The following is a 24,750-nucleotide window of genomic DNA, read 5'->3' on the forward strand; positions in this document are numbered from 1 at the left end:
CATTTTACCGATAATAAAAGATGTACAAAGTAAAACTACGAGGTTCTTATTTCACCTCTATGGTGGGCAAGGAAGAATAGTTTGACGGGACACTGAGCTGGCAAGGGTTTGGGGGAACTGGCAGTGTCTCATATTGGCTAGTGAGAGTGTGAACTGTTCGAATTATGTATCAAAAATGTAAATGCACAGACCTTTGATTTAGCAATTCCACATTTAGGTATTTGTGTATATATTTGTTTACATAAATTTAACATAACGTAATATTAATAGTATATATGTTGCAGAATCGTTGTAATGCCAAAAGACTGGAAATAACATTTAAATCCCCCTGGCAGCTACTGATAAGGTAAATCTTAGGAAATACTTTCAAAGTAATACCCTATAGTCACTAAAATGAAAAGAGAAACTCTATTTGCACTAACATGAGAAAGCCTCCAAGAGGTACCCTAAGTAAAAATATAATGATACAGGAAGTGTGTATAATTACTGCCACTGAATTTAAAAAATAATAAATATGTATATATATTATTATCTCTGTCTGGTAAAATACAAGATAAACTAGTATCCAGGGTCACAACTGTGATGGACCTGAATAGTTAAGGTGAGAAACGGAATGATAACTTTAAATAATATATTCTTCTGTGCCTTTAATATTTTGTATGAATTTATTTATATAGTCAAATATGAATAAATATAAATATTAAAATTAAAAATGAAATAATGTACATGAATGGAAGAGTTCCCATGACAGGATGAAAGTGACTATTACTACTAGAAATACTGTGAATCAGCTCAACAGGAAACATCTGCTCATCAGAACAGGGAACTAGAAAGAGCACAAGACATGCATCCTAATTTTGTTTTTATCATGGCCTTTCAATAAGGATTTCAAAGTTTATTCCCAAATGTATTTTAGATACAGACTCCCCTGGGATGTCTACTGGAAATGGTCTCTAAATTCTGCCCCACATTTAATGATGATGAATTAGAAGGAAATATTTTCTTAAACTCAACATTTTAGGAATTGTTTTCAGCTGTCTGGTACTTAAGACTTGTAGCTAGAATGAACTCCTTGTAGTTTCACAAACTGGGCATGTTCTCTTGCCTGTGGGCCTTTGCACACGGAACACAGACTTCTTAAAACAACTGTGATTCCTCACCCTGAATCCTTATTTGCCAACCAACCACTGCTGCTGCTTAAGATATCCCATTCCCTGACTTCCCAAGACTGCACGTGGTGACCCTCTTTGTGTTTCCATGTCACCACACTGTCACTGCTACCGCAGAACTTTTTATATAATCATGAAGTTGAAATTGCCCATTTACTTTAGTTTAGCTCCTCTCGATCTCAGTGCTTGGTCTTCTTCATCATCTTTAGTTTCAATCACAAAACCCACCACATAAACATCACGTGTGGGTTCATTAAACACATGAGCTGCCCTCCAATAGGGCCCAAATTTACCACATTCTCACCGTTTTCCCTGATCTCTAGGGCTCTCAAAATAAAGAATGCAATTAGCAACAAGTGCATAAAGGATTCACTGAATCAGAAAGGACATGAGCAATTGTCTGAGTCTGCTGCCCTTTTCCCTCGGAGGGACGGGACAACCCATGGGCTCTGTGTTTCTCCAGCTTCTCACCCATAACTACCCACAAATGAAGTCACACCATTTCTCCCTGCACGATTACTGTGCTTAAAATTATAAAGAAAATGCCAGAGTCATGCAAAACTCTCATTTCCGCAATAGTTCTTCTATTCATTCAGGCTACTTCTGCTGCAATAAAACAATGCTCTTTATATGAGGATCAAAATCTCACTGAAAATGATACCCACAGGCTGACAGAGTAGAAGAATCTGCACGTTGTCCAAACAGCCATCAGATAGCAACACTACAATTACTTCATTACTTTTCTCTTCCCTCTGAAGTCCTATAAGCACAGCTCTGCTTTTATCAGGGTTTCAAAGCAATGCTTAGTTGTCTCTCAGGTTCCCAAACCAACACCATGGACTGTGTCATTATCTAAACAAAAATCCAAAGGTAAGCAGCAACAACTGCTCCAGATGGGAAGGAATCAGAAAAGAACTCCAGAAATATGAAGAATCAAACCAGAAGAACACCTTCAAAAGGGAACACCAGCTCTTTTATAAAAGAGACATCCTCATTTTATCCACTCTTTAACACCCCAACTATTTTCAGCCTATTGCCATCGTACCCTGTTAGACACTGTTGCTTCTTACTTTGAACTCACAGAATACTGGTGCCTACAGATTTGCCTTCCCTCCCCATCTTCCACTTTTTGTTTTAATTGTTGGTTTTGTTTGTTTGTTTGTTTTGTTTTGTTTTTTATATTATACCTCTGGCTCCAATCCTGGCAGAGTTTAGCATCTTGGTTTATTTATCTGGTGACATGTTTATCTGCCACTCCAGAAAGTCATCTTCTTGAGGTTAAGGACTGTCCTGTGGAAATCCACATCCACATAACCAAATACAGTGTCTATATTTTGTATGTGGCTGAGGAATTGTTGGTGAATTCAGTTGAATAACATTTGAAGCCCTAATATAGCCAATGACTGAGACAATTTACAAAGGAATTATTGCCCACTGATTACTTCACACCTGCTATGTTCAAGGTACTGTATTAAATATTTTACACATTGACAGTGTCAATTGTCTCTTTTTATAGCTAAAAGAAATAAAGTCCTGAAAGTGGTCAATGTAAATGGCAAAAAATATGGTTTGAATTTAATAATATCTTCCAAATGTATATCCCTTGACCTGTTCAGCTATAAATACTACTACAGCTAAAACAGTGCATGAACAATTGAATGACTAAAGAATAGACTCTTAAGTTCCAACTATAATACACTTTCTAGTGTGAGTAATAAAATCAGATCAAGTTAGGAAAAATGTTTAAGTTTATTGTCATACAAAAGTAGAGACCATGAATGATCCCGGCGACTTCAAGCAGTAGGAAGCTCTCCTTACAGCAATTACAGCACAGTTTATAAAGCATAAAGGAAGAAGTGTTTAGACTATTTGAGGCTGGCTATTATATATGAAAACATTATTTGGGGGGGCAAGCAGGACTGTTTGTTTGTTTAGAGTTGATTGGTTTCATTTCACTGAATCAAGCTGACAAGCATGTGTCCTCATTTCAGGAAAACCAGAATGACTTAAGTTTTGGGTGCATGGATATGAGCAGATGGCACTAGGCTATATCTAAACAGTGGCCTCCATTTTTATTTTTCTTTATCTCTACATTGACCCTGAGATTGACTCATGGATCTTTGTCCTGGCTGTGCTTCTGAGCAGCACCTTTGTCTACAACATGAACACCACTATCCACCAGGCCCTGGAGCAGCTGCAGTATCCTTACAGGAACGAAATTGCCGTGTTTTATTTAACAATCTAGATTAATTATGATTGACACTGTTTCTTTGTGTGTGTGTGGGTGTCACTCAGTGTCATGTATTAGGAGGGAAGATGGGGTAGAAGGCAATGTGTAAAAGGAATTTTCATGAAACCTGTTTCTAAGCGAGCTCTGGATATGGTGGTTTAGGGTGCTGCTCCTTCCTTAGCTAAGATGCCAGCTATATGACCGAGCTAAGAGAGCTAATCAGGGAAAAGTCCTGCCCAGGACCTGATGAAGTAGAGAACTCCACTGAGTTTGTAAGATTCTTCCCAGACTTTGTTTGTATTGTACGGGATTTCACCCTGGAGCTGGAATTAGATGGACATCCAATCACAGAAGATGAGTAGCTGGAGAATGTCTTGAAGCTGATTCCAGGTATCAGAGCATGACCTCGGTAGGGGAATGTTCAGTAGGAGTGTGAAATCAGTTAAGCCCTGTCACTCAACACTTGAACAAAAATGTTTGTGAAACTGTTGAAGCCCATACTAACGGTGACTGGTGACAAGTGGCCATGTTTTAGTGGTTATGATTACGTGAACATCTCCAATGGCAGGGGTTTAAACTCACTGAGGAAATTTAGGGCCCACTATTGTACCAAATGATTTTAGACCAATGAGTACCATGAAAAACTATTTTTGGTTATAATCAGTGCTATCACTTCCTAAGGCCCACATACTGTGAGACTCAATCAGTGACCCTTCTGTTCTATTTCAAGAAACATAGTTCATTAGATACAAAAGTGGTAAACGAATAATCACACAGGAAGTATTTAACCTAATTTCTAAAACATATTTCACACCCTATATTTTACTAATGCCTGTATAGTTACATCCTTCCAAGGCAGAATTTTATACACTAAATGGACCAGTAATAACATTTCCATATCCTTTCAGTAATGCTGCCAAAAAATCCTTCATTTTACTTTCCTTGCAATATCAACTTCTGAATTCTGCATCCATACACAATGCGTCATTCTTTCGATATTATAAATTTATTACCTAGATCACATTCAGGAGAGTGACTATCTGATGATGGTGAGAAAAACATTTATTTTTATTTATTCAATCATTTATTCAGCCTTTCACATGCATATTTTGAACAATGAGTGCATGTCGCAGAATCCCTCTGCAAGACACGATCAAGTCCAGTGTAACCTTGTTAGAGAAATGCTAAGGTCTCCCAGTTTCATTTAGGGAACTATAGTATTCAGAGAATTTTACTAAAAGAATTCCTAACCACATCCATACTGTGTAATTTTTCTTTCTGTTCTGATGAAAGGTTTTTCTGTACTTACCTGGCTATTTTCTGTCTCTTTCTGACATTTTCCCCAACATCATCATGTCCATGTTTCTAGCATATTTTATTTTTAAGCAGACATTTCATTTCTAGCATGGGGATAGTAAAATTTTAAAAAATACATTATGTTTTGTAAAACAAGCCAGACAAAGAAAGAAAAATAACTTGACTTTTATATGGAATCTAAAAATCACATAGAAACAGAGAGTAGAATGGTGGTTACCAGGGGCAGGATGAGGGAGACAATTCAGAGGTCCTTGTTGAAGTGCACAAACCTGCAGTTTCATAGCATGAGTAGGTCTAGAGACCTAATGCACTGTAAAAGGAACATAGTTTGTAATATTATACTATGTTAGATATTAAAAATTTCCAAAGAAAGTTCACTGTAGGTTCTCTTACCATAAAAGAGAAAAAAATGTAACTATGAAAGGTGATAAATATATAATTTACATACTTATAGTAATAATTTCACTGTGTGCATGGACATGAAAACACTATATTATGTACTATGAATATATATAATTTAAAAAGTAAACTGTACTTCTTACTATTTTTTTTTTCTTTTTCTTGAGACAGAGTCTCGCTGTGTTGCCTGGGCTAGAGTGCTGTGGCGTCAGTCTAGCTCACAGCAACCTCAAACTCCTGGGCTCAAGTGATCCTCCTGCCTCAGCCTCCAGAGTAGCTGGGACTACAGGCATGCGCCACCATGCCCGGCTAATTTTTTCTGTATATATTTTTAGTTGTCTGATTAATTTCTTTCTATTTTTAGTAGAGATGGGATCTTGCTCTTGCTCAGGCTGGTTTCGAACTCCTGAGCTCAAACAATCCGCCCTCCTCGGCCTCCCAGAGTGCTAGGACTTACTACATTTTAATTAATCAATAATGCAACAAACATTTAATATACAATCAATCTCCCAGATATCATTCAAGGGCTGAGGAAACCACATATAATTTATTCGCTTGTGTTGGATACCTTCCCCTCCTCTCCAGAAGCCCCTCCTTGACTCTGCTTTGTGCAGAAATGGATTTCCCATGCCTCGGGTAGATTAGCATTAGGTCGATTGCTTGGTTGGACAAAAGGGGATTCGCAGAGAGTCAGGAGACTATAGTGATAGAAGGAACCCTGGAAATGAAAATTGTCAGCCTTGCCTGAAAGCTGGTTTTCAATATTCACTCTTTTCTACTTCTACAGGCAAGAATCCCCAAATCCAAAATTCTAACATGCCTAGAGAGTGTATCAACCATTTCTTTCCAAAGCAGAAGTGCTTTTTCTTTGCTCAACAAGTGACAAAAAACTCTGAAAACATATTGAAGAAGTGCCAGAAGACCAGCTAGATTCTAATTTCCAGAAAAAATCAAAACATAAAATTCTGTTTATATATCTTTACCGATGCAAAGACCAAGAACCTAAGAGAGGGAAACATTGTCACTGGAAAGCATGAGTCTCTTTCCCTATGTGGGTGTTTGTTGATTTTTTTTTTACAAAGGGACCTGCATTTACATTCAGAACTAGGACCCACAAATGACATAATTGACTTTGCCTGTCTAATATACTTTTTAAATTTTATTGAAATGGGAAAGTGTTTTTTAGGAAACCCTTAAATATATTGCTAGTGATCGGCAATTATTTTTGTAATGTGATGAGTCAGAGAATGATAAGAGAAAGGGAATAGAAACAACAGTGACGTTACTGTAAAAAGGTGGATTCATAAACAAGAGTAGTTAGTTGTAGTAATAGTAGAAGCAAAAGAAGGAGAAGGAGGGAAATTTCAAGTGAAATAGAACTCTTGTGATTTTTTAGAATGCTGTTGTACAATACTTGTAAAACAATGAGTGAAACCTTTCCTTTTATCCCCCAAATTTCATAACTCATTCAGGGCTGGGGACCCTGGTGGTGACCTACGTGGATGCCATCAACAGTGGAGCAGTGCCTTGTGTGGAGAATGCAGTGACTACTCTGGCCCAGCTTGAGAACTCGGCCGCTGTGCAGAGAGCAGCCGACCACTACAGCCAGCACATGGCCCAGCGAGTGAGGCTCCCCACGGACACGCTCCAGGAGCTGCTGGACGTGCACGCAGCCTGTGAGAGGGAAGCCATTGCAGCCTTCATGGAGCACTCCTTCAGGGACGATGAGCGGGAGTTCCACAAACAGCTCGTGGTACTATTTTAACTTCCAGGTTTCAGCCTTTCTGAATGACACCTAAACTAGATCTTTGTGACCCCATAGTTCATCTCTTTACCATGTCGAAGGAACCTCGAGTCCTGTGAATGAAAGGGCTCTATTTCCTACAGATCATGCTTTTTCTAAAACATGGTCACTTTTTGTTCTATTGCTCCAAAAGAAATTATCATGAGTTTAGCAACTTAAAACAACACACATTATTAGCTCACAGTCCTGTAGGTCAGAGGTCCTCATCAGCGTGTCTGGGCGCTCTGCGTAGGGTACCACAAGCTGAAAACGAGGAGTCAAACAACCCTAGTTTTCACGTGGAGGCTCTGAAGACACACTCTCCATCTTGCAGCCAGCAATGGCACATCAAATCCTCTGTTTCTAATCTCTCTGAGTCCCTCTTTTGAAGTTAGCTGGAGAAAACTGCCTTAAAGTGTCTTATGATTTAGGTCACGTTCAACAGGGTACCCTAAATTTCTTAAAGTCAACCTGTGCTACATAACACAGTCTAATCGCAGGATTATATCCATCATATTCACAGGCTCAGGAACTATGCAGGGTGTGGACACAAGGGGTGAGAAATGTTATATGATATCTCAATTCTCCTTAACATAGGCATGTTTACTGAAAGTACCTTTCAGTCTGTCTGGGACTGACATAAAAGGGAAAAAATTCTCTTCATTCCTAATGATAAAACCCAGCTGGATTGTAATATACAAGTAAAAACAAAATAATTTTTTTTTCCTAAATCCTCACATATTCAAATCTTCATTGCAAGAATGCACAGAGGGTTCGTACTCTTTTCGGAATACACTTAACTCATTATTGGTGGATTATTTTGCCACGTATATATTTTTATGCATACCAATCTATGTTTTCAGAGGAAATTTTACTTCCAATAAGAATTCAACTTTCTATTGCTCATATTTGGACATTGAGACCCTGATAATCCTACTATAACTAAAAGTACAATAAATTTCATGTTGTGTCACCTCATAATTTGGCAGACATTGAGCCTAATTCCAAAGGAATTAAGTGACTTTTCACAGATCACACAGTGAAATAATCAGAAGACAGACAAAAATAAGTCTTCCGAGTCCTGGTCTGCACCACATCGCAGTCCATTCTGAGGCCATGAGACTTCTTCTTATAAAAGGATCATAGCTGGACCTTCCCTTCTAACATCTTCTCTCTATTGGATTTCCCTGTATTTCCCTGGCAGGTAACCATAGAGAAAAAGAAGGAAGAATTCTTTCTGCGGAATGAAGAGGCATCTCTCAAATATCGCCAGGCCGAACTTAAACGTCTTTCAGAGTCCCTGATGGGAAGCATTTCCAGAGGAACTTTCTCTGTTCCTGGAGGGCACAAGCTCTACTTAGAAGCAAAGAAAAAGGTTGAACTGGACTATGAGCTAGTGCCCAGGAAAGGAGTTAAGGTGAGGAGTAAGGGGACAGGGGCTGGCCACCAGAGTATAGTCAGAGGGTCTTTGTTGCCCCTTCGGAAAACCTAAGACCACAGCACCATTTGTGGAGAGAAAGCAGAACATGCAATATCTTTACATTTTTAGCTTTTACATTCACAATTAGTTAGACACTCTTAAGGAAACCAGAAATATTTCTTTCCAAAGAGGATTTGGAATCAAGAATTCAAGTGAAACAAATCGTTTCTTTTATTTATCAAGTAATGGGGTAGGTACTTTTGTGCTAAGTACAGAGGATACATTACGAAACAAACAACTTTGTCTTCAGGAAGGTTATGATTTCACGTGAGATGGACAAATTATTAGTCAATTGGCTATAGTGTTATTATGGTTATGATACTGGTATGTGCTGATTGTAATGATAATGATGATGGTGATGAGCATAATAGCTCAGATACATGGAGCATTCGCTTCCTGTACCACATATAGTTTTAGGTTATTTGTTGGATGATCAATTTAATTCTCATAATAATATAAATTAGGTATTACTGTCTTCCACATTATGCAGTTGAGAAATGTAATGTGTAGCGAAGCTAATAAGATGCCTAAGATGACACAGCCAGCAAGTGGTAGAGCTAATAGGGCCGATCTATGTACTTGGCAGCCGTTAGACACTCAGAACTTTCCCTTTTGAGGAAACATTGTACTATACCAACTTACATTCCTATCAACCGTATCCAAAGTTTCTCTTTTCTCCACATCCTTGCTGACAATTGTTATCTTTTGAGTTTTATAATGATCATTCTAACAGGTGTCAGATAATGTCAATTGTGCTTTTGATTTCCATTTTCCTCATGCTTAGGGATGTTGAAGATGTTTTCACTTAGGCACTGGCCATTGAAACATCTTCTTTTGAGAAATGTCTATTAAGGTTCTTTGCCCTTTTTTAAACTGGATTATTTTGTGGTTTTTGTTTATTTGTTTGTTTGTTTTTGTTTTTGGTATTGTGTTGTATGAGTTCCTATATATGGTAGATATTAGCCTCTTATCAGATATATGTTTGCAAGTATTTTCTCCTATTCTGTGTGATACTTTTTAATTTTGTTGATCATTTCCTTTGCTGTGCAGAAACTTTGAGTTTGATGTAGTCCCACTTTACTTTTGTACTTATTTTCTTGTGTTTTTAGTGTCAAATTCAAAAAAATCATTGCCAAACTAGTGTCAAGGAGCTTTTCCCCTGTGTTTTGTTTTAGGAGTGTTATGATTTCTGGTCTTAAGTTTAAATCTTTTATCCATTTTTAGTTTACTTTTGTGTATGATATAAGGGTTCAATTCATTCTTTTGGATATTCAGTTTTCCCTGTGCCATATGTTGAAGACACTCTCCTTTCCACATGGTGTATTTTTGGCACATTTGTTGAAAATTATTTGGCCATATATGAGTTAGTTTATTTCCTGGATTTCTATTCTGTGGTACTGGGCTATGTGTGTGTTTTATGCCAGTGTTATGTTACTTACTACTATTGTTTTGTGGCAGACTTTGAAGTCAGGTAATATGCTGCTGGCTTTGTTTTTGTTGCTCAAGATTGATATGGCTACTCACGATCTTTTATGGTTCTATCAAATTCTAGAATTGTTTTCTTATTTCTGTGAAAAATCTCATTGGAATTTTCATAGGGATTACATTAAATCTGTAGGTGGCTTTGGGTAGTATGGATATTTTAAACAATATTAATGCTTCCAATCCATGAACACTGAATATCTCTCCATTTATTTTATATCTTCTTCAATTTCTTTCATCAATATTTTATAGATTTCACTTTACAGTTCTTTCACCTCCTTGGTTAAACTTATTTCTAAGTATTTTGCTCTTTTTGATGCTATTGTAAATGTTCATTTTCTTAATTTTGGGTAGATAGTATTTTGTTAATGTAGAGAAATGCAACTATTTTTGTACATTAATTTTTTATCTGTCAACTTTACTGAATTTATTTATTATTCCTTCAACTTTACTGAATTTGTTCATTATTCTTAGCAGCTATTGGTGGACTTTTGGCTACATTTCCAAAGGAAATTCAATCACTATCTTGAAGAAATATCTGTATTCTCATATTTATGGCAGCATTATTCACAATAGCCATGCTATGGAAACAACCTAAGTGTATATCCACAAATAAACAAACAAAAAAGATGTATGTATTATATAATATAATGAAATATTATTCAGCCTTAAAAAGAAGGAAATCCTACTACTTGTGAAAACATGAATGAACCTGGAGACACAGACAGACAAATACTACATGACTCACCTTTATGTGAAATTTAAAAGAACAAAATCAAAGTCATAATAATAGAGAGTTGTTGGTTTCCAGGGGCAGGCGAGTGGGGGAAAATGGGAGATATTGGTCAAAACTCACAAACATTCATTTATAATATAAGTAAGTTTTGAACACCTAATTTATAGCATGGCAACTCTAGTTAAAATAATGTATTAAATACTTGAAATTTACTAAGAGAGTAGATCTCAAGTGTTCTCACTACACAAAAATGTAACTATATGAAGTGATGGATATGTTACTTAGCTTTTTTTTTAAGCAATCATTTCACAATGTATACATGTATCAAAACATCATGATGTATATCTTAAGCATATACAATTTTTATTATGTTAATCATATCCCAGTAAAGTTCTGAAAGAAACCAGAAGGCAACCTGGAAATCTTTCTGGCATTGAGGTGGAAACTCTTAGCTGAAGTATTCATTGATATTATGCTACTTAGGAAAGGGTAGCACAGCAACCAGGCAAAAGAAAAAGAATGTGAAAATATTTCAAACAACGGAGGATCGGTGTTTGTAGAACTGCAGTAAATCTGATTGTCTGCACCCTGGGTGGTGGCAGCATCCCTGGAGAGGAGGTGTAGATCTGGGAAGGAGGCTGCTGTGGAAGGTTCTCACATCTCATCAAAGAGCTTGGACTTTTTGTTGTGGCCAAGGAAGGAAAGAAGCACTGTGGCATCCTAAGCAGATGCAGAATTACAGGGTTAGAGTTTTTGCTTTACTGAACAAAAATTTCTCATCAGAAGACTAAGTCTTTGCTACCTGACAGATCTTTGCTCCTTTTTGGTTCCTCAGGCAAACGAGTTCCTCCAGAGCTTCCTGCAGTCATAGGTGGCTATGGAGGAATCCATCCTGCAGTCAGACAAAGCCCTCACTGCTGGAGAGAAGGCCATAGCAGGTACAGGGGCAGGGCTCAGCTCTCAGAAGGGTGGGTAGCTTCCTCCAATGCCCTCTGTTTGATCAGACAGAAAGATTTTCCTGACACAAAGAGCTTCCTCCTGCTAGAGAACACATGATCTGCTAAATCTTAAAGCAACGTGAAGAGTTGGGGTTTCATATCTAACCACTCAGTGTCTTCCCTTTGCATTCTGAAACATGCTCTTCCTGACATGGCTAGTGGGAGAATTCAGATAGTCGTGATCATCCACCTCCCTTTCTTTTTCAAAATCAGTTTGGTCTCTATGCTCAGGAGGGTAGAACTTAGGCCAGATTATAATTTTCTTTTCTCTGTAAAATGTTTGTGGAACAGTGTAGTGGGCCATGAAGGAGGCAGCTGAGAAGGAAATGTTGGTGCAAAGACAGAAACAGAAGAAACAGCAGCAAATGATAGAGGCTCAGTTGAGAAACTTCATGGAAAACCTAGCTCAAGTGAATGATAAGATGGATAGACATAGAGAAAGTCTTCTGAGATACCATGAAAATATGCTGGAGCACAATTTGAATGCGAGTCCGGACGAAGCCTGGCATTATCTGATGGACAATACCCTGGTTCCTCAAGAGTGGAAGGGCCAAAATTTTAAGCACAGTCATGATTCCAAGGAAAAACCTGAAAGGTATATATTTCACGAAAATCTTAAATACATGTGGATCTTACCGAAGTTTATACATCTAAAAAACTCCAGCACCTCTGTAGTGTTAGCCTTTGGAGAGTACACATGACATCCCCCAGGGTGCTGGCTGCTGTGTGTGGTGATTACAGGATGCTCTCACTGTGCCCCAATGAAATGGGACCTTAGTCCACTACTCCTTAGGATTCTTGGCACAAACATCAAAGAGACCTGAAATAGTTCCCTCTGGTCTTAATGTATTAGATTTGGCCTGATACAAAATAGGGGATGCTGAAAGCTCTGACATTGTTCCCTTTGTTTCCATATCTGCCTGATTCATCCTATACAACTAGAGTAATATACATTCTTTGTCCCAAGCTGGAGCTTGACCTCCAATGTTCTATCCAGGGCCAGCAGTTCCCATTACTTCTTAGAGGAGGATGGCCCTGCTACCTCAGTGTAACTGAGCATTGATTAGAATTAAAACTACATTCACTCTAAAAGGGCATTCTTTGTGTTGGAATATAACTCCTCTCCACCCCTGGTGAGACGGTGCTGAGGGAATTTCACAAAGGTATAAATCATATGTATTCACATTAGTCAAACCCAGTCATCTGGAAATATTGGACAAACTCATCAAAGAGTGTTCTAAGATGTCACAGAAATAAACGTGCTCTTAACTTATGAAATTATTAATTAGAAAACTTTGACTATTAAAAATTGGTGATTTTTAAATGTATATACTTCCCCTCTTATAGGTCATAGAAGAAATGTTTAATGAAAATTTAAAGAGATATATGAAAAGTTAAAGGACACTGTACATCAACTAAAGGAAGAGATTGCAATAATTAAAAATGAAAAACCCTCAGTGATTTCCAAGATCCTTGATATCAGCATGGCAACAGTTTCAGTGCTGAAAATGGCTAATAATATACTGGATCTCTCATATAATTTTTGTTGATAGATTGTGAATCTTGGAAAGGAAATTCTAAAATGAGGGTTTTTTTATTTTAATACCATAACACTATTGCTCATTTTAAAAGTATATGTGTCGTAGTAGTTTAACTCAAGAATAATTTAAAATTAAAAAACAATTATCAAAGAATATCAGGGCCTGACATCTACAAAACAAACTGAATTTGACTGAATTAATCATTTACAGGAATGGGGAACTAGTTAGCAAATAAGGAAGTTATTCATAGGAAAGATTTACGTAAAGCAAAAAGACAAATGGTAAAATAACAAAGCCATTTCGAATTTATATTATGGTTGCAAAGATAATTTGTTAAAATTAGCTCTTGTAAATCAATGAGAAGTGAGCAACACCACATCTTTTAAATAGGCAAAAATATGAGAATGAAAATGTTTATCTTTACAGATAATATAAGTTGTGCAAAGTAAAACTATGAGGTTCTTGTTTCACCTGTATGGTGGGCAAGGAAGAACAGTTTGACAGGACACTGAGCTAGAAAGTGATTGGAGAATTGACACAGTCTCATTCTGCTAAGGTAAATCTTGAAAAATATTTTCAAAGGAATACTCTACAGTCACTAGAATAAAAAAGCACTATTTATACTAATATGAGAAAGTCTCTAAGATGTATCATAAGTAAAAAAATAAAGATACAGAAAGTGTGTATAATTACTACCACTGAATTTAAAAATTAATGAATATGTGCATATATTATTATCTTTCTCAGGAAAGATACAAAATAAACTAATATCCAGGGTCACAACAGGAATGGTCCCAAATAGTTGAGGTGAGAAATGAGAGGATAACTTTACATCATATATTCTTTGTGCCTTTAACATTTTGTATGAATTTATGACTTATTCAATCTGATTAAATAGAAGAGCTAAAACTAAAAACAAAATAATATCACATGGATGGGAGAGTTACCATGACAGGATGAAGGTGATTAATACTACTAGAAATAGCATATGTCATCTCAATAATGAAAGGCTTCTCATCAGAACGGGAACTAAAAAGGGCACAAGAAATTCATCCTAACTTTCATTATGGCTTTTCAATAACGATTTCAAAGTCTAATCCCAAATGTATTTACAAATATAAAGTTCCCCGAGATGTTGGCTGGAATGGTCTCTAAATTCTGCCCCATATTTATAAAGATAATGAATTAGAAGGCAATTTTTTTCTTCAACTTAACATTTTAGGAATTCTTTTCAGGTGTCTAGTGCTTAAGACTTATAGCTAGAATAAACTCCTTGTAATTCCTCAAGCAGCAAAGAGTGATAGTTTGACCTCTTCTGCCCCCATTTGGCTGCCCGTGATTTCCTTCTCTTGTCTGATTGCTCTGGCTAGGACCTCCAGCATTATGTTGGATAGAAGTGGTGACAGAGGGCAATCACATCTGGTTCAAGTTCCAAGCGGAAATTTTTCCCCATTCAGTATGATGTTGGCTGTGGGTTTGTCATATATGGCTTTTATCATTTTTAGGTAAGTCCCATCTATGCCTATTTTGTTAGGCATTCTTATCATAAAAAGGTGCTGAATTTTGTTGAATGTTTTTTCTGCATCTATTGAGAGGATCATATGGTCTTTGTTTTTACTTCTATTTATGTAGTGAATTACATTTATAGATTTGCATATGTTGAACAATCCCTGCATCTCTGGGATGAAGCCCACTTGATCATGAAGGATTACCTTTTGATAAGCACCTGAATTTGGCTTGCTAGGATTTTATTGAGAATTTTTGCATCTGTATGCATAAGGGATATTGGTCTGTAGTTTTCTTTTTTTGTTGTCCCATGAGCTGATGAGAAAAACATATATTCAGTAGTTTTCGGGAAGAATGCTCTGTAAATATCTGTCAGGTCCATTTGCTCTAGGATCCTGTTTAAGTCCATTGTTTCTTTGTTTATTTTCTGTTTGGAGGATCTGTCTTGTTCTGTCAGAGGGGTGTTGAAGTCCCTGGCTATTACAGTGCTGCTGTTTATCATTTTGTTTAGATCAAGTAGGATTTGTTTTATGAATCTGGGTGTACCTGAGTTAGGTGTATAAATATTTAGAATTGTTATGTCTTCTTGTTGAATTCTACTCTTCACCATTATATAATGAACATCTTTGTCTTTCATTACTTTTGTTGATTTGAAGACTAAGTTATCTGAAGTCAGAACTGCTGTGCCAGCTTTCTTTTATTTTCCATTTACATGGAATATTGTTTTCCATCCCTTCACCTTGAGTCTGAATGCATCCTTGTGGGTTAGATGTGTTTCCTGAAGACAGTAGATATTTGGCTTGTGTATATTTATCCATTTGGCCAGCCTATGTCTCTTTAGTGGACAGTTCAAGCCATTCACATTTATTGAAATAATTGGTAATTGGGGAAGATTTCTGTTCATGTTGTTGAGTTGATCTTTGTTGCTTTGTTTTCTCTCTTAAGCCATTGTGGTATCTGGCCTTTGACCTTTAACTTTTGGATGATTTTACACTGGTGGGTGTCTATTGTACTGATCCATGTGTAGCACTCTTCTGAGTACATCCTGGAGGGCAGGTCTTGTCTTGATGAATTCCCTCAGTCTTTGCTTGTCTGAGAAGGTCTTTATTTCTCCTTCATATAAGAAACTTAGTTTTTCAGGATAGAAAATTCTAGGCTGGGCATTATTCTGTTTGAGAAGACTGAGAATGGGGCTCTAGTCCTTTCTGGCTTGTAAGGTGTCAGTTGAGAAGTCTGCAGTTAGTCTAATTGATTTTCTTATTTGAGTCCAAAATGGGTTGTAAAGCCATTTTGCAGAGACTATTTGCAACATCAACAATGCATTTGACCCAGGAACTGCTAATGAATGTACAGTGCAGTGGTGGTTCAAGAAGTTTCGCAATGGAGATGAGAGCCCTGAAGTTGAGTTACACAGTGGCCAGCCATCGGAAGTTGACAACGACCAAATGAGAGCCATCATTGAAGCTGATCCTCTTACAACTACATGAGAAGTTGCCAAAGAACTCAACGTTGACCATTCCACAGTCGTTTGGCATTTAAAGCAAATTGGAAAGGTGCAAAAGCTTGATAAAGTGGGTGCCTCATGAGCTGAGCAAAAATATTGTCCTTTTGAAGTATCATGTTCTCTTATTTTACACAACGACAACCAACCATTTGTCGATCAGACTGTGACATGTGATAAAAAGTGGATTTCATACGACAATCAGCAGCAACCAGCTCAATGGTTGGACTGAGAATATGCTCGAAAGCACTTCCCAAAGTCAAACTTGCACCAAAAAAATCATGGTCACTGTTTGATGGTTTGCTGCCAGTCTGATCCACTACAGCTTTCTGAATCCTAGTGAAACCATTACATCTGAGAAGTATGCTCAGCAAATCAATAAGATGCACCAAAAACTGCAATGCCTGCTGCCAGCATTGGTCAACGGAAAGGGCCCAATTCTTCTCCACAACAATGCCCAACTACACTTCACACAACCAATGCTTCCAAAGTTGAATGAATTGGGCTATGATGTTTTGCCTCATCTACCACATTAACCTGACCTCTTGCCAACCGAATATCACTCTTCAAGCATCTTGACAACTTTTTGCAGGGTAAACACTTCCACAACCAACAGGATGCAGAAAATGCTTTCCAAGAGTTTGTTGAATTCTGAAGCACAGATTTTTACGCTACAGGAATAAACAAACATATTTCTCATTGGCAAAAATGTGTTGATTGTAATGATTACGATTTTGATTAACAAAGATGTGTTTGAGCCAAGCCATAATGATTTAAAATTCACAGTCTGAAACAGCAATTACTTTTGCATCAACCTAAATAGGAACATTTATGCAATATGTTTACATTCTGGCAAAGTCCCTGTCTGTTCAGCAAAGGTTCACCCCAAGGTGAATGCAGTGAGGTTCTGTAAAAGGTTTCCTGTACTTGAAGTTGGACCAAAGGTAGGCTTCTCTCTGGAGTGAGGGAAGCGGGTAAATAGCTCCAATCCCTGGGACATGGCATGTCTGTGATAAGCTATTGGGCCTGTCATACCTATGTCATATTCATAAAAGGGAACTGGAACCTGTTTACTTCTTCTAAACAATCACATAATTTATGCCCCATGACTTCATACTTATGTCAACTAATAAACCTTTTCTTCTTAACACAAAAAGGAATCTTTCCTGGTTAAATAGCTAAATCTAAAAATGACCATTTAAGATTAGGACAATCCACATACTCATTAATCACTCCATGAGTGTAAATTGTAGTCATATTTTTAACATCCAGCAATACACTACTTATTCTGTGCAAAGGGCTAAATGTTTATGGTACCCTAAAATTCATATGTTGAAATCTAATCCCCAATATGATAGTATTAGAAAATGAGGCTTTAGAAAGTGATTAGGTCATGAGGGTGGAGTCCTCATGAATGAGATTAGTGTCTCTATAAGGGGCTGATAAGACCTTAGTTCTTCCCATCCACCACATGAGGACACAGCTAGAAGTCACCATCTATGAACCCAAAAGTGGGCCTCCACCAGACACCAAATATGCCAGTGCTTTGATATTGCACTTCTCAGCATTCGGAACATTCAGAAATAAGTCTGTGTCACAGATATTTAAAAGCCATACAGTTTATGGTATTCTATTTTAGCAGTACTAATGGAATAAGACACCCTGAAATAACTTGACGTAAATTTTCACATGGATAAAATAATAATTTCACCCAGTCCCAACCTTTGTTGCCAAAAGCTCAGCACTTGTCCTTGAGACCTCATAAGAAGAACAAGAACAAGTGGTTTGAGGAGAAGGAAAGAGAAGTTTATTTCTTTGCTGGCAAAGGAGGAAAATGGTAGACCTTCTCATCTCAAAATCCAAATTTCCTGAACATAAGCAGAAATAGAGAGCTTTTAAAAGAGAGGGCCCCTCAATTCTAGGCTATCATGATTAACTATTCCAATCATCCCATCTCTGCCAAGACAAAGCCTGTGACCTTTGCCAGCCGCCCACCTGGGAGGCTAGTGCCAGGGCCTGGGCTGGCTGATTCCCCAGGCCCCTCCTGACCACCTGTCTGAGGCAGGAATGCAGGTTTCAGTTCTCAAAAAGAGTGGGGGGAGTTTTAAACCTTTTCTTTTCAGGCCTTTTACTCTGTTACATATTCCCCACTCTCAATTTTACACTTCCATATCTTTGGGAGGAGGGGCAACTACTCTGATACATATTGCCCTCGTCAATTTTACTCTTCCATATCTATGGGAGGAGGGGAAATGTAGTCATCAGGCTACTTCCTGCTGAAAGGGGGGCAATGTTTTAGATGGAAGGTTTATACTTATGTATGTCATTGCAAAGCTCTGGCAGTATGTTTATAACCACAGAAGAAAAATAGCATAAGCAATAACTACGAAAGTGAGGATTGGCAAGGCAAAGTGGACTGTCACCTTTTAGACAATGTCTGATACAGGCCTGGGCTAGAAAGCACCCAATAGGTGATCAAAGAGACCAGCTTCTGCAAATTCTGAAATCACATGCAGTACCAAACAAGGTTTAGGATGACAAATACAGGTCAACAGAAGAGGTGATAGCCTGGGGAAATCCTCACTAAGGAGTTGTCTCTCCATCCTATAGAGAGAACAAATAACTAAAGAAAGGTTAGCAAAAATATTAGCATTTTCATTTTTCCCCTTCCTTAAACAATTACTTCATATTACCTAAGGGCTGGCCCCTCCACTGGGGGCTTGGTTCTCTCCTTCCATGGGACACCTCTTTACTCTGGTGTGATGGACCCAAGGTTTCATTTCTGACATTTTCAATGAAGTATGAGCTGTTACTGCACTTCATAGGGTTTCTTCCACTTCTTTGTTTCCAACTGGGGTGGAGATCTGAAAGAGGCCAACTCATACATAGTGATTAGTACCTGACCCACTCATCTGGCATATTGCTTTACCCTGCTTTTTACTCATGATTATATTATCATATTTACCTTGGGGTGTTAGGAAGGGTCTCTCATAAACTATTTCTTAGGGACTTAATTAACTTAAGCCTGCTTCTGGGGGCTATCCTTATTCAGAGAATGACAAACAGCAATACCCTATTCTACTTTTCTGCATCGATTTTAGAATGCATGTAATTTTTATTCTAGATGTACGACTTTGCTTACTTGCTGGGTTATCTCTGATTCAAAAGCATGTCCATTATTGCTTTGTGTGGAGGAGGGGAGGCTATGAACATCCTGATGACCTGGGGGATCACTGAGTCCTCCATGTAGAAAAGGCTCACCAGGTTCTCACTGAAGCTTCACTCAAGTTCATGGGTGACCACAGGACATTGTGCAGTAGATCCAGGTGCAGACTGCAGGAAGCAACACTGCCACGGAGTAGTCACCTTGTGGAATGCCCAGGGTTCCGTGGGCTCCTAGATCATGTCAACAACGGGACTGTATGAGCCTCATCTGCCTCCATCGGTTTCCAGGTCGCTTTCTTCTTGCACTCAGATTTCTGTGGCTTGGCCATGCTGCTATGGTGCTTGTTGACATCCTTGCTGTAGGAGGAAGAGCTGTTGAGCTCTTGCTACAGCTGCCTGTCCACAGCATCCATTACCAGCATGGCATGTTTTCCCCTGTTTGGCCTGATGATGTCTGTCATCCCATCATCTTCTTAGGCTTGTTCTTGCTCTGTGCTGGAATACATGAACAGGAACATGGCAAAGGCCCTGTCTTGGGCCAGCAGCTCCTACTAGGAGCCCATTTGGAGCTTTAGACACTCTCATCATTCCCAGCCTGAAAAGATATCTACTAATACAGAGTGAAACTGCCAATCATCAAAAAGGTTGGATACCCTAGATGTTGGGCTCCTTGACACCAAATCCATTCAGGCAAGCACACAAACAGTCCATTGCAAACAGGATCTCTCCAAATGAGGTTCCCCAAATCCATTAAGGGATCCATGTAGGTGCCTCATAAGAGGCCAGAGCAAAACTTTGGGTAGGCGAACGAATCCATGAGGATTCTCCCACACAACAATGGGCTGCAGCTCTCCCAAGATCACACATTTACCACCCACACGGGGGTGGGGAGGGCAGGGGGGAGCACAAAATGCATGGGGGCTCCCTGATCCCCTGAGCCCGCCCTCATCACATAGGCCACAGATGGCCCGCTCAGCACCGGCATGCAAATAAGAAGAAATTTTCTTAAGTACCCTGCTCCTGTTCCAGACCAAACACCAAAGGCAGATGGAAATTCTGCTGAGCATAATACACAGTTGCCCCAGGCGAGGAACTGCGGGGACAGGGGAAGGCGCAGTTTCCCCGCTGGCTGCCGGCCTCTGGCCCAGGTGCCTACCTGCCCTGTTGCGATGCATGCCTGGGGAAGGGAGGTGGGGTGGCAGGCGTTTTTCTCTAAGACCCACTCCATTGTCCTCCCGGTGTCAAGATGGCTGTGGCAGGCGTTAGTTGCCCCAGGCTGGACTCCAGCCTCCCCATTCAGGGCAGATCTCTGAACCAGCTGCAGGCTTCTGACAGGGGGCAGATCAGTGCAAGCTGGAGCCTGCAGCAACTTCCTGCAGATCAGCCACAGGCACTGTGACTGCTCCCCTGACACAGCTGGCACACCTCCTCGCCCTGTCTCATGCACGCCTGGGGGTGGGACAACAGGTTTTTATCTCCCAGCTCCTTACCATGTGGCAGCACCTGCCTGCCAGTCCCCCTTCCACTGGGAAATTCATCTGTTTAACTAAACCATTAACTTTATCCCAGGCCTTTAAGAGCACATTAGGCCATTAAATATGAAATGTCCAGCCTCCAATAAATCAGACATTTTCTACCCAATAAGCCAACCCATGTGGGATCTCATCCCATTTACCTGACCTTTGACAAAATAATTTCAGTTACAACACAGTACAATTTAAAGTTTCATTTAACAGCCACTTTTCCTCACACTCTAGCGCATACACTGGATTATGATAAAACCATTTTCCTTAGACACAGGTTTGCAGCTATAAGTTAACCATCCAGTCAAAAATTTTCCCAAGGGACTTTTAGGTGGAGCTTGTATACGTTGTAACAAAACTGTTTAAACAAACACAGACGATACGGAGAATTCTCAACACAAAATGCCAGCCTATCAAACAAATGGGAATCCAGAGGGGACAAATGCCACCCTAAACTGCACCTCAACAGTGCCCCAAATGCCCTGCCATAGGGTTAGAGGGTTCACAAATGGGAATGCAAAGGGGATAAACTCCACCCCAACTGGAAGGTTCAAAAACCCTTCCCAAATGGGTGATCTAGTCCCCCGATTTCCTGGGAAACCTTCCCCAAATGGTAGCCTAGCCCCATACCCTGTGCCCAGAGAACTGCAAAAGAGCTCCAAATCCAAACCAGGTCACCAAGGTCCACTAACTGCTAGACTTCCCTCTGCAAACAGTGCCTCTCACCAACAGGAAGTTCTGAAACTGCCCCCCGGCCAAATGGATGGAAACAGAATCTCGGTGTCCCAGGGGACTTTACTTCCAAATGGCCGTGGCTATTGTGACACTTCCCAAATCTGTTTCCTTCCCCTCCACTCAATTCAGGTTGTGGGGGCTGTGTCAACTTCAGGGAGACAGAGACACAAGTTTCCCCAGAGCTAAAACACTCTCCAGCAGCTACTGGGATCCCGTATTATCTCACCCCCAAAAGAAGCCACCCCTCCCAGTGAAGACCCATGTCTTGGCCCAGGGCTTCTCCCTTGTTCCAGGAAGCCATTTCACCAGGATGCCTGTTGGGCCCCAGCCAGGGAAGCTAAATCTGTTACCAAAAGCTCAGCACTTGTCCTCAAGACCTCATCAGAAGAACAAGAAAAAGTGGTTTGAGGAGAAGGAAAGAGAAGTTTATTACTTTGCTGGCAAAGGAGGAAAATCAGAGACCTTCTTGTCTCAAAATCCAAATTTCCTGAACATAAGCAGAAATACAGAGCCTTTAAAGGGAGGGTCCTTCTGTTCTAGGATATTGTGGTTAACTATTCTAATCGTCCCATCTCTGCCAAGACAAAGCCTGTGACCTCCACCAGCCGCCCGCCTGGGAGGCTAGTGCCAGGGCCTGGGTTGGCTGATTCCCCAGGCCCCTCCTGACCACCTGTCTGAGGCAGGAATGCAGGTTTCAGTTCTCAAAAAGAGTGGGGGGAGTTTTAAAGCGTTTTTTTTTTCAGGCCATTCCCTCTGCTACACCTTCTATTGTCATAAAGCTTTGTCTCCTTATTTGCTCAACAGGATAAAGCATCTTTATTGACTCCTGCAACTATATCAGATTTCCTTATTTCTGTCCAAACCAATGGGACAATCCATCATTCTAAATAGCTTTTCCTGTCTACACTACCTTAATATAAATAACTCAACTGTACACAATTGAACACTAATATATGACAGACTTTGTGTATGGTCTATGCTTATGAAATATCTGTCCAACAAATAAGCGAGCAATGGATTGGAAAACTGAATGCCTAACAGAAAATGATTCTTGAAAAAATGATTTCATTTTTCAAAAGAAAAATTACTTTTTTGGTGTCTGTGTGTTTTTTATTATAATAAAATAATTAAGTCATTAAAAAATTCACAGTACTGAAGAAAGTATAAAAAGAAAAAATAACTTCCAGTCTCATCAATGAGCCAGAAATACTGTTAATTTTAGTAGCTATCCTCTTAGGCTTTTACTTTTATTACTGATTTATAATTTTTATAAATAGAATTATTTTATATATACCACAACTTATTCTCAAACAATACATACAAATTTATCTAAAGATAATAACTTTAATTCTTCTGGAAAGGTATTTGGAAGGTAGGTAGTAATTAATTTCTTCATATTGTTAGTGAATTTAAAATTTTACCAAAAAATATCCTCCCCATAAAAATTTAGAAAAGAAGGAATATTCTTTTATTATTGAGTAGGCAGAACTAAGTACATGTTCATAGGTATTCTGCAAATGACTAGAAAATCAGGATGAAAGTTCACACTATTTATACACCAAAACAGGTAAGACTCTTTATATTGCACTATTTTTGCCAGTATGTAACATGTAAGATCGATGCCATTCTGTGGCCCCATAAGAAGACTTGCCACTCAAGTTGCTATTACATCCTGAACTTTGTTGTACCTTTCTTCATGTGGTTCATCCTATGCTTCCTTGGGAATTGAGGTGGCTCTTTGCATGGTTAATTGTCCTCATCTGAAAGAATAATAAACCTTTCCTTATCTCCCTGAGAAGAAGTGGTTACATCCAAGATGGGCATCTGGGTTATGCTCCCATGGTGTCAGGGAACCTGTCTTTATGGCTGTTTACATTTCAAAAGACATGGAGCCCAGAATCTTGAAGACTTCTCTGAGTTGCAAAGCTGGCAATGTTTTTATTTATATTCAAAATGTTAGAGAAAAGCCTCAGACCCACTTGTCTTAAAAAAAAAAAAAAAAAACTATCAAAAGAAGTTGGAAAAATGCCCTCTTTTTAACTTATAAACAAGTTTTCATCTTTATTTACCTTTAAATTATACCTAATTCACAAAGACTAAATAGCCCTGAAGTATTTTGTGTGTGCATGATATAAACAACGGATTTTATTGTTCAGAAGAAAAAAAGCAGCTGATTTCCCAGCATTAGTTCTATTTTGAAATAATCCTGCCCTACTTGCACTTTCAGTTTCACCAACATTAATACACACACACATACACCCCCTCCACACACAGCATCTTATTCTCACTGTTTTTTTCCCCTCTCTTTCTTTCTTTTAGAGGCAGTTAAGAGTAGAGAAATAATGTGATATTAATGAAATGGAATTTCGAGCTTGAATCTCACTCAATGCCTAGCCTGCTTAGTGTAAGTCGCTGGCTTTAGGCTGACATATTACTTAACCTCTTTCTGACTCTTTTCCTTCCTTGGACAAAGGGAATAATACACACCACACATTGTGAAGCAGTATTATAGTGTTTAAATGATATATGTTTCTGGCCTATAAAGCAACCGGCAAACAAGAAACATTGTTATTGTTATTGTTATTGTTCACTTAGCAAACACAGAGGTATGTTGGTGAAGTAGTTGATAGCCTGGGTTTTGGAGTAAGACTTCTTGGGTTCAGATCTTACTTAGTAGCTCTGTAATTTTAACAAGTCATTAAATCTCTCTGTAACGTTGTGGTAAAAGTATTTGTGATAAGAATACAATACGATAATCTATGTAAAGAAGTTGACAGTGGGTCTGTATCAAGAGTATGATAAATGGGTACTATCCTGATTATCATTCATTTATTTATTACATGTTAAGTGTCAGGACGTGGCTCAGATGCTAAGAATTCGAAAGTGGACATTCCCTTAGGACACTTCCAGTCCTCATCACTAAACGTGAGTTACAAGATCCACTGCTAATGAGCGTAATATTCAAGGTCATTGGACCTACAAATTATTACATGAGACTTTCTCATCCCCAGGCTTCTCAAACTGGTACCCCCATAATATGCTGAAATAAAAAAAATAAAAATTTTTTTTAAAAAACATTATTTTAAATGATCCAATGAAACTTTTCAGTTAATAGGGCAAGCAGTCTCTAAGATTTCTCCCAATAATAAAATTGGAATGTTCTGATTGAGAAATTGTGTCAAACC

At 38.7% G+C, this 24,750-nt stretch overlaps 1 pseudogene; it reads left to right on the plus strand.

The window, feature by feature from the left end:
- The first annotated feature begins 2,004 nt into the window (after positions 1-2,004).
- Positions 2,005-13,144, plus strand: LOC105823768 (annotated as a pseudogene).
- The last annotated feature ends 11,606 nt before the right edge of the window (positions 13,145-24,750 follow it).

The sequence above is a fragment of the Propithecus coquereli genome, unplaced genomic scaffold, assembly GCF_000956105.1.
Source record: "Propithecus coquereli isolate 6110/MARCELLA unplaced genomic scaffold, Pcoq_1.0 Scaffold7, whole genome shotgun sequence".
NCBI classification, from domain to species: Eukaryota; Metazoa; Chordata; class Mammalia; order Primates; family Indriidae; genus Propithecus; species Propithecus coquereli.